This window comes from Pongo pygmaeus, chromosome 22 (assembly GCF_028885625.2).
Source record: "Pongo pygmaeus isolate AG05252 chromosome 22, NHGRI_mPonPyg2-v2.0_pri, whole genome shotgun sequence".
NCBI classification, from domain to species: Eukaryota; Metazoa; Chordata; class Mammalia; order Primates; family Hominidae; genus Pongo; species Pongo pygmaeus.
Genome location: NC_072395.2, coordinates 34731285 through 34741970, shown reverse-complemented (window position 1 = coordinate 34741970; position 10686 = coordinate 34731285). Strand labels below are relative to the sequence as shown.

Below are 10686 nucleotides of genomic sequence, written 5' to 3'. Positions count from 1 at the left end.
CATTAGATGAAAGAACTTACAGTGAAAAATAATATTCAAGTACTGCACAGTCTGAAACACCTCACAAGTCCCTTTGCAGACCACCTCTTGGCAGGCTTTTAGTATTTCTCCACTTGGCAAAGGAGAACTCACCTACCCCTCATGCCACCATCACTGAGAGTCTCAGGTCTTTCTGTCCATCCCTTAGAATGTGGGCCAAACTAACTGCACACCAGAAGAAGGAAGAAGGTCTTTTTTTTTTTCCTCTCTCCAGCCTGTGGTCTCCTTCCCACAGCAGGATTTTAGGTAATAAATTTTCATATTCCACAAAAGACTGTCTGTTGGGAAATCCATACTTTCAGGGAAACAACCCACATTTACCCAAAGAAATGTAGTCAATTCTGATGATCCCAAAAAGGACAATCATCAGTAAGGCATTTCTCAAACTCTGGGCTATTTAAAATAACTTAGGTGAGATTTAACATACAATCTTACTTATCAAAAGTAAATATATATTTTATATAATCTTTCCTCCAGATTAAATAAAAATCCTCTTTGCTCTATTTTCAATACTTTCTATCCAAGCTTGGCATATGCAGAGTTGTACAAATGCATTTATACCACAGAAACACAGTACAGTTTATAAGAATATGATAATATAAATCAACATTGAGAAATAATACATGGTTTCTAAAAGAATATTATGTGCAGAAGCAGAGTTCTGCTACAAGTTCACCAAACAGAAAAATTAGCTTATAAGTTTAAATATTTGCATTTTCATTATTTTATTGTACTCAAACTTTTCAAAAGAGCAATGTGTACTATATCTTTCACAATTGTATCTGAAAAGCTAAAGCATGTAGCTAAGTTTTAGAATGACAGTAACAAATATAGTTTTAATTCCTCTTTGGATTCTCATCAAATATTTGGCATTGAGAATTAAACAATTTATTTTCCTATGAACTAAAAATCTAAAAATGAAGAGAATAAGGCAATAAGTCAAAATTTCCCAACAAGTAGCAACTTATACACAATCTAGTATAAATACTACATTAAATATTGGAATACGAAAATATCTTAGAAGTCTGGAAGTTCTTGTGGAACCTTCTTAGACATACCTTGAAAATTCATTTTAGGATTCAGACACATCTGGAGAGGATTGTTCTTTAGTCTCCTTTCAGGGAGAACTCAGGAGTTTTCTAGGACAAAGGAAAATAGAGTGAAGAAATTTTGAAGAGACCATAATGGCTGCCTCTTGCCAGTTTGGATTCTTTCATTATGCCTAAGTTTTAAGGACAAACACTGCAAATAAAAGTCAAACCAAAGGAGATGTTTTATTAATGACGTATAACAAAGGTTATTAGACTAGGAGGGTGTTAAGGTTTTAATCTATTGAAATTTGCATGATTGAGGTGAGCTATTCCTAAGAGGAATGCACAGCTAATGTGAAGTGTCAGCAGTGGCAATGTTGGCTTCATCAATTTTCAAGACATACATGCATACAGTGATGGGGAGACTAGACAAGTGTAACACCTTAGAAATTTGCACAATACACAGACTCTAGCCACATATCAATTGGACCCATATCCTGGATCCACCACTTATTATTAGTATGATCTTGAATAAGCCCAAATTTTTTTTAACTATACAGTAATGATACATTATTGATAGAACCTGTATCTCAGAGCGGTTGTTAGGAGATTCTGGCAAAGTATTGAACACAGTGACAGATACACAGTAAGTATAGTAAGTTCTCTGCAAATGTTATGTCATTAATTTTTCTCCATTTCCACCAGTGCCCTTCGACAAGCCAGTGTCATTGTGACGGTGACTAGTGTTGTCAACATTGGTGCTGCGTCAAATGATAAACATCTGTTCAAAATTTAATGACTTTGAGCCTTCACCAATATGCCTTCACAGAGTTCTGGGTTGCAGATATAATTGTGGCAACTGAGATCACAATAAGAAGGGCAGAGAAAGAAACAAGTAAAAGTAAAGGGAGTAATTCTTCAATTCAAACATTCTACCTCCTTTAGAGGTCTAATCCAATGTCTGCTGTATTTGTGTGTTTATTTGTTTATTTTCAAAACTAATATTTTGCCTGAAGACACATATACTATTTTTGCCTCTGTTCCTCAGCTTATCATTTTACTCTATTTGAGATTAAGAAGTTTGTTTTTTAATTGATGGATACATAATAGTTGTATATATTTATAAAATACATATGATATTTTGGTGGAAGTATAAAAAGTGTAATGATCAAATCAGGGTAATTGGGATATGTCACTTTAAATATTTATCTTTTTGGGGGGAAACATCTCAAATCCTCTCTTAGATATTACAAAATATACAATAAATTATTATTAACTGGTTGCTCAATTGTGCTAACATAGATGGTTACCCCAATTTCCATATAAATTTAGGATGTGTAATAAAAGATGCCATTAAGTCCTCTTACTTGAGAACTAGTTACTGCTTATCTTGAGAAAATGTATGTAATGGGGCCTATCTGCTTAAGTATATAAAAGAGTAAAATTGCCAACAAAAAGTACAGACAAGATGAATTCACAGCTGAATTCTATTAGACATTTGAAAAATAATTGGTACTAATCTTGTTGACACTATTCCACAAAACAGAGAAAGACGAAATCTTTTTTATATCATTCTATGAAGTCAGTATTACCCTAATACCAAAATCAGGAAAGGACAAAACAAAAAAAAGAATACCAATATCCTTGATGAGTATAGATGGAATCCTTAAGAAAATACTAGCTAACTGAATCCAACAGCATATCAAAAAGATAATCCACCATTATCAAGTGGGTTTCACACCAGGGAGGCCATAGTCACCAAAACAGCATGGTACTGGTATAAAAATAGGCACATAGACATAGATCAACGGAACAGAATAGAGAACCCAGAAATAAACCCAAATACTTACAGCCAACTGATCTTTGACAAGGCAAACAAAGTCATAAAGTGGGGAAACAACACCCTATTCAACAAATGGTGCTGGGATAATTGAAAAGCCGCATGTAGAAGGACAAAACTGGATCCTCATTTCTCACCTTATACAAAAATCTACTCAAGATGGATCAAGGACTTAAATCTAAGATCTGAAACCATAAAAATTCTAGAAGATAACATTGGAAAAATCCTTCTAGACGTTGGCTTAGGCAAAGACCTCATGACCAAGAACCCAAAAGCAAATGCAACAAAACTAAAAATAAATAGATGAGGCTTAATTAAACTAAAAAGTTTCTGCACAGCAAAAGAAACAATCAGCAGAGTAAACAGACAATCCACATATTGGGGGAAAATTTTGGCAATCTATACATCTGATAAAGAACTAATATCCAGAATGTACAAGTCACTCAAACAAATCAGCAAGATAAAAACAGTCTCATCATAAAGTGGGCAAAGGACATGAATAGACAATTCTCAAAAGAAGATACACAAATGGCAAACAAACACATGAAAAACTGCTCAACATCATTAATGATCAAGGAAATGCAAATCAAAACCACAATGCAAGCCGGGTGCAGTGGCTCACACTTGTAACACCAGCACTCTGGAAGGCAGAGATGGATAGATCTTTTGAGGTCAGGAGTTCGAGACCAGACTGGCAAACATGGTGAAATCTCGCCTCTACTAAAAATACAAAAATTATCTGGGTGTGGCGGCCCATACCTGTAATCCCAGCTACTTAGGAGCCTGAGGCAGGAGAACTGCTTGAACCCTGGAGGGAGACGTTGCATCACTGCACTCCACCCTGGGTGACAGAGTGAGATTCCGTGTCAAAAAAAGAAACCAATAGGTCTGGCGCGGTGGCTCACACCTGTAATCCCAGCACTCTGAGAGGCCGAGGAGGGCGGATCACAAGGTCAGGAGATGGAGACCATCCTGGCTAAAACGGTGAAACCCCGTCTCTATTAAAAATACAAAAAAATTAGCTGGGCGCAATGGCGGGCGCCTGTAGTCCCAGCTACTCAGGAGGCTGAGGCGGAAGAATGGCGGGAACCCGGGAGGAGGAGCTTTCAGTGAGCCCAGATTGCACCACCGCACTCCAGCCTGGGCGTCAGAGCGAAACTCCGTCTTAAGAAAAAAAAAAAAAAAAAAGAAAAGAAAAAGAAAAAGAAACCAACAATGCAATATCACCTTATGCCTGAAAGAATGGCCATAATAAAAAAAAACAAAAAATAATAGATATTGGTGGGGCCGTAGTGAAAAGGGAGCACTTTTACACTGCTGATGGGAAGGTAAAGTAGTACAAACACTATGAAAAACAGTGTGTAGATTTCTTAAAGAACTAAAAGTAGAACTACCATTTGATTCAGCAATCCCCCTCCTGGGTACCTACCCACAGGAAAAGAAGTCATTATACAAAAAAGATACTTGCACACACATTTCTGGCAGCACAATTCATAATTGCAAAAGTACGGAAGTAAGCCAAATGCCTATCAATCAAGTGTTATATAAAATGGAATTTAATATATGTATAAATAAAATTTTTATATGTTATATAAAATGGAATTTTATATATGTATAAATAAAATTTTTATATAATATATAAAATGTTTATATACTATATATTACATATTATATACATTATATATAATGTAATATATAGTATATATAATATATTATATTACAGATAATATATTATATATTATATTATATATAGTATATATTACATATAATATTATAGTATATATATTATATATTATATTGTATGTAATATATTATCTATGATATATATAATATTATATGTAATATATTATCTATAATATATATAATATTATATGTAATATATTATCTATAATATATATAATGTTATATGTAAAATATTATCTATAATATTAAATATATTATCTATAATATAATATATGATATTAAATATATTCTCTATAATATAATATATGATATTAAATATATTATATATAATATATAATATTATATATAATATATAATATTAAATATATTATATATAATATATAATATTAAATATATTATATATAATATTATATATTATATATAATATATAATATGAAATATAATATATAATATATAATATTAAATATATTATATATAATATATAATATTAAATATATTATATATAATATAATATATTAGATATATTATAATAGATATATTATATATAATGGAATACTACTCAGCTATAAAAACATAAATATCTTTATATATAATATATATTATCTATTATATGTTATATTATATATTATATATAATACATTTTATATTATATATTATATATTATATACAGTATATTATATATTATATATTATATATTATATATTATATCATATATATTATATATTTTATGTTATATTATATATTATATGTTCTATTATATATTATATATAATATATTATATGTTATATTATATATTATATATAATATATTAGATAACATATAGTATATTATATATTATATATTATATTATATGTTATATATTATATAATATATTATATAATATATAATGTATATTATATATTAATATATATTTTTATATATAAAATTTATATATAATATATTAATATATATTTTATATATGAACATATATATTTAAATATGTATTAAATATATTTAAATAATAATATATTTCATATATATTTTATATTATTATATTAAATATTATATTTATATATTTATAAATATAAATATAAATATATAATATATTAAATATATATGTTAAATTAAATATATAATATGTTATATTAAATATATAATATATATTATATAATAAATATATTAATATATAATATATAACATATATTATATATCAAATATATAAATATATTGAATAAATATATATTTATATATTTAAATATATTTAAATATATAAATATATATAATGGAATACTACTCAGCTATAAAAACATAAATATATTTATATATAAATACTACTCAGCTATAAAAATTTATATATATAAATACTACTCAGCTCTAAAAATATAAATATATTTATATATAAATATATAATTTATTTTTATATTTCTATATAATTATATAGAAATATAAATATATATTTAATATATTATAATATATACAATTTATAATTTAAATTATATTTATATATAATTATATATATATATAATGGAATACTACTCAGCTTTAAAAAGGAACAAAATAATGGCATTCAAAGCAATCTGGCTGGAATTGGAGACCATTATTCTAAGTGAAGTAATTCAGGAATGGAAAACCAAAGATTGTATATTCTCATTCATAAGTGGGAGCTGAGCTATGAGGATTCAAAGGCATAAGAATGATACAGTGGACTTTGTGGATTCGGGGGAAAGGGTGGGAGGGAAGTGAGGGATAAAAGACTACTAATTGGAGACAGTGTGCATTTCTCGGGTGATGGGTGCACCCAAATCTCAGAAATCACCACTAGATAACTTATTTATGTAACCATACACCACCTCTTCCCAGAAATCCTGTTGAACTTTTTTAAAAAAGAATTTTTTGTGTAGATAGTGCTTAGAGGATTATTAAAACCCAAATAGTTAATGATTCTCATGATAAACATCTTTCTATTTTAAAATGTCAAATACTTCAAAGTTTTAAAAGTACTTTATAACTCAAAAATCATTTTTTCAAATATTAAATATATTGTGACAAATGAGATAGCTATTATAATTCTAGAAATTAAAAACACAGAAACATTTGCAGTCAAAACTTTTTAAGTTGAGTGTAGTATTTGGCAATACGATGAAAAATCAAGTGATGGAAAGTTATAGGACACAGAACAGAGAAAAAACTTGAATAAATTTCAGGAGGGTTAGATAAGTCATTAAAATATCACCTTATGCCTGAAAGGTGTAAGGTGTATCAAATATTTGATACTAAAAAAGTGTCAAATAACAAGTAGTACAGAAAGATTATTTAGGTATCAATACGTTTTCAACTTTAAAAATGGCTCCTATACTCCAGATGAGAATGCAATCTGGCTTAATCCTTGGTTTTAGCCTTGTAATACCCTGAACAGAGAAGCAGCTACACTCTGCCTGACTTCTGATCGATAGAAACTGTGAAATAATAAATGGGGGTGTTGTTATAACTCAAGAAAAACAAATCTTAGAATTTAAATAAATGAAAATATGACATTTTAAATGGTAGATGATTATTTAAAAGCAGTTGTAATTCTTGATTTCATTTGGTAGACTTGTAGCAAATACACATATATTTTAAAGTTTTGCAGTTATTTAGTCTATTTTCAAACTTTGAGTACAATTTTCAAGGTGGAAAAAATGTAACTGACCAGTAATGACTAGCACTCATATTTACTTAGTTAAATGGGTGCTTATTTGGAGATTTTAAAACATACATTTCAAAAAAATGGATGAATTAGACAACTTTTTAAATTTTTCTTAAATATTTTAAAATATGATAGACCTGTACTTTTCATAATTCATTGTATTTTATAAGGAAGACACTTAAATATGAATAAGCTCTGAAATAAGTTTATGTTCACATCCATTAAACCAGACTACCCAGTTTTTTAAAAAATGTACATGTATTCATTACGGTCATTTATTTGTGCACTCTTGCAAAGTTGAGTTAATATAATAATAAAATTATATCTTAAGATATCATCTAAAACATATTAAATGCTTCTAAAAATGTTTAATGAAATTCTACTTCTAAATACATTCATTGATCTATTCATTGGACAAATATTTATTAGGAACCTATTATATACCAGGACTGCTTTTAGAAGCTGGAAATATGTATAGCAGAGTACAGAAACAAACGCTTGCTTTCGCTGAGCTTACAATCTAGTGGAGACAGATAATAAACAATGAACAAATTAAGAAACACAATTTTTCAGGAGTTAAAATTGTTGTGGAAAAAATAAATCAGAGTAAGATGAAGAGAGTGAAAGCAGCTATTAATGACAGTTGGTCATTAAGTCTTCTCTGAGGAGATCATATTTTAAGAAAAGAACTGAATAAGTGAAAGAACTCATATACATGCAAGTGCATTATTTGTGAGACTTAACCCATACAATAGAGCATATTGTTACTTTCCTGTTGCATAGATTTTAAAATTTATTGAAATAACTTTGGAACATATGAGGTCTAAAATTCAAGGACAGGTGGACTACTTCTTAGTCAAAGGCTCTTCCTGCTAAAATTACTTTCTTGTCCAGCTGAGCTTACTTTTAAACAAACAAGCAAACAAAAAACTAAATACATGAGGCTGATTTTTATTTTTAAAACACTGAAGTTTGGAAGTGATTAATGGGATAATTATCAATAAAGCAAACATTCAAATCTGTTTTCATTTTGATGCTTTTGTACTTTTTCTAGGTTTAGATTAGTTAGCTCTGATAATAATTTATATTTTAAGTGAATTTCATATTAGCAATAGATATCTTCATCCATGACAAAATTGGAATTAGGATTTTCACATGAAATTATTTCATAATTATAATCTCATGTGTGATTTGATTTGATTGGCTGCATGTCCCTTTTTCTTTACTTAAAAGCATCTTGATTCCAAATTTCAGCTTTTATCTTAAAAAAAAAACCAAATTATTATTTTCATGTCAGCTTAAAGAGCACAGCTAATATCTGAAATTTAAAAATCCATATAACAAATGATAGTATTCGTTTAAAAAATTCCAACACCAATCAGCCTTAGCCAGCTCTGTTTCACAAGTAACTTGTATACAAGTTTGCAAAGAAAACATTAATGCATATTTTAGACTGAAAGATTTCAGAATACAGAGACACTCATGGACAGAAATGAAAGTAATCAGGTTTGGTGGCTTAACAATAAACAAAAAAATCATAACAACAAGGATTTCTTGAAAATTTTCATTGTGCTAGCATGTTTACAAAATCGTTTCATGCTTTAATCCATATTGTTCTAATGACAAATTTATAAGAGAGGTATTGTAATTATTTTCATTCCATTGATGAAAAACTAGTGATCTAGAAATGCTGATAACATGCCAGAGATCAAATAAGTAATTCATGATGGAGCTGGGCTTCCAACCAAGGTCTCTCTCCAAAGCCTGTGGAAAATGGTTTCTCTTGATGCCCGAATGAGAAAATATTTGTGAGGAAAAAGGCTTATGTACAAATCAGTGGTAGGGCCAGAAAACGCAATGGCAAAAAAAAAAAAAAAAAAAAAAAAAACCGTGGGCGGCCTGGAATTATATAATTTGTATATTACAATGTGGATATATATTGTCTTGTGGGGCAGTAAATATGAAACAAAAAACGCAAAATAATTAGACTTGTAAGGGTCTTAGAAGTGTAAATGTCTTAGACTTGTAAGGGTCTGAAGACTTGTAATTTGACTTGTAAGGGTCTTAGAACTGCCTATTGAACCACCGTTAATCACACGGCTTAGACTTGTAAGGATCTTAGAACTGCGTATTGCACCATCGTTAATTACACAGCTGGGCAAGTTAAACAGAGGAGGTTTGTAAAATTAAGTGACCGTACATTCAACACAAAGTTAGATGTAAAGTCCTTCACATGGAGCTAAGTTTTGTTTGTTTGTTTTCGTTTTTTTAAACAAAGATGGTTCATCCTCTGTAGAGACTGTCGAAAATTGCCAATGTCGACCATATTTCAAGTCGTCATGGCCGGGTATTGGGAAAAGTTTTGAATTAGCAATACTCGCGCCTCAGATAAACCTCATCAGCTACGATACTTCCACTGTGCAAAGGTGGAGCTAAGTTTTTACACAGTATAATCACCTAGTAGCTAAATGAAAGAGGATAAGGAAAACTTTAAAATCTATAATTAGGGGTCTTTCGTTTGTATCTCTAAGGAAAAACTGGAATAAGAGAACTAGGACAAAACAACACTAATTGAGATTTTTCCCAGATGTTCTTTTTATTCCAGGAACGGGCATGAACTGCTTGAGAGTTGAAAACAAGTTTTTCTCAAAACTTGAAATAGGAAATAACAGTAATATAGCTAAGGATCATTCTAAAATAGTCTATACTACTTCCATAATGGATTCATGAGAACAGGAGAAGAAAACTGATTAGCATTAAGATTCTAGAACCTAGAACAGCAGCTCACAAATCTTTTGGTGTCAGGACCCCTTTATACCCTTAAATATTATTAATGAATCCACATGTCATTTTTGTGTATAGCTGTCAAAATTTATGGTATTAGGAATTCAAACTTAGCAATATTTAAACTTAGTTATTCTATTCCAGTTATTAATTAACTATAATTACACATGATAGCAAAAATAACTTATTTAAAAAATTACACTTTCCCAAACAAAAATGTTTATTGAGAAGTAGTGGCTTTACATTATATTTTTGTGCATCTCTTTAATGTCCAACTTCCTAGAAGGCAGCTGGATTCTCATAACTGTTTTTATATACAATCTTTTGTGATATATCATTTAGCTCCTGGAAGACTTCACTGGAAGACTTTATACTCTTGAGATATGGAAAGTGAAAAAATCAGATATCATAATATTATTATGATTTTTTTTTAATCTCTAGGACCCTTGTATTGTAACATGGTTCACACTTTGAGAATTGCTTGTCTGGAGCAATGCCCCAGCAGAGAGTAGACGTTAAAGTAACGCTTTTGAATGAATGAATGTAAATCTCAGTGGCAACTTGCCATAAAAGTTTGTCCTTAAATTGCATTCACTGTCATCTTGGGAAATAATCAATTAGACAAGTTCCTGTGTTTAGACTGT

The 10686-nt window shown here is 29.5% G+C and overlaps 1 non-coding gene across 1 annotated transcript; it reads right to left on the bottom strand.

Moving 5' to 3' along the window:
• Positions 1-9545: 9545 nt before the first annotated feature.
• LOC129022727 (U4 spliceosomal RNA) lies at positions 9546-9686 on the bottom strand. Its single transcript, XR_008496525.1, has one exon. It is a non-coding gene; the product is annotated as a U4 spliceosomal RNA (small nuclear RNA).
• Positions 9687-10686: the final 1000 nt, after the last annotated feature.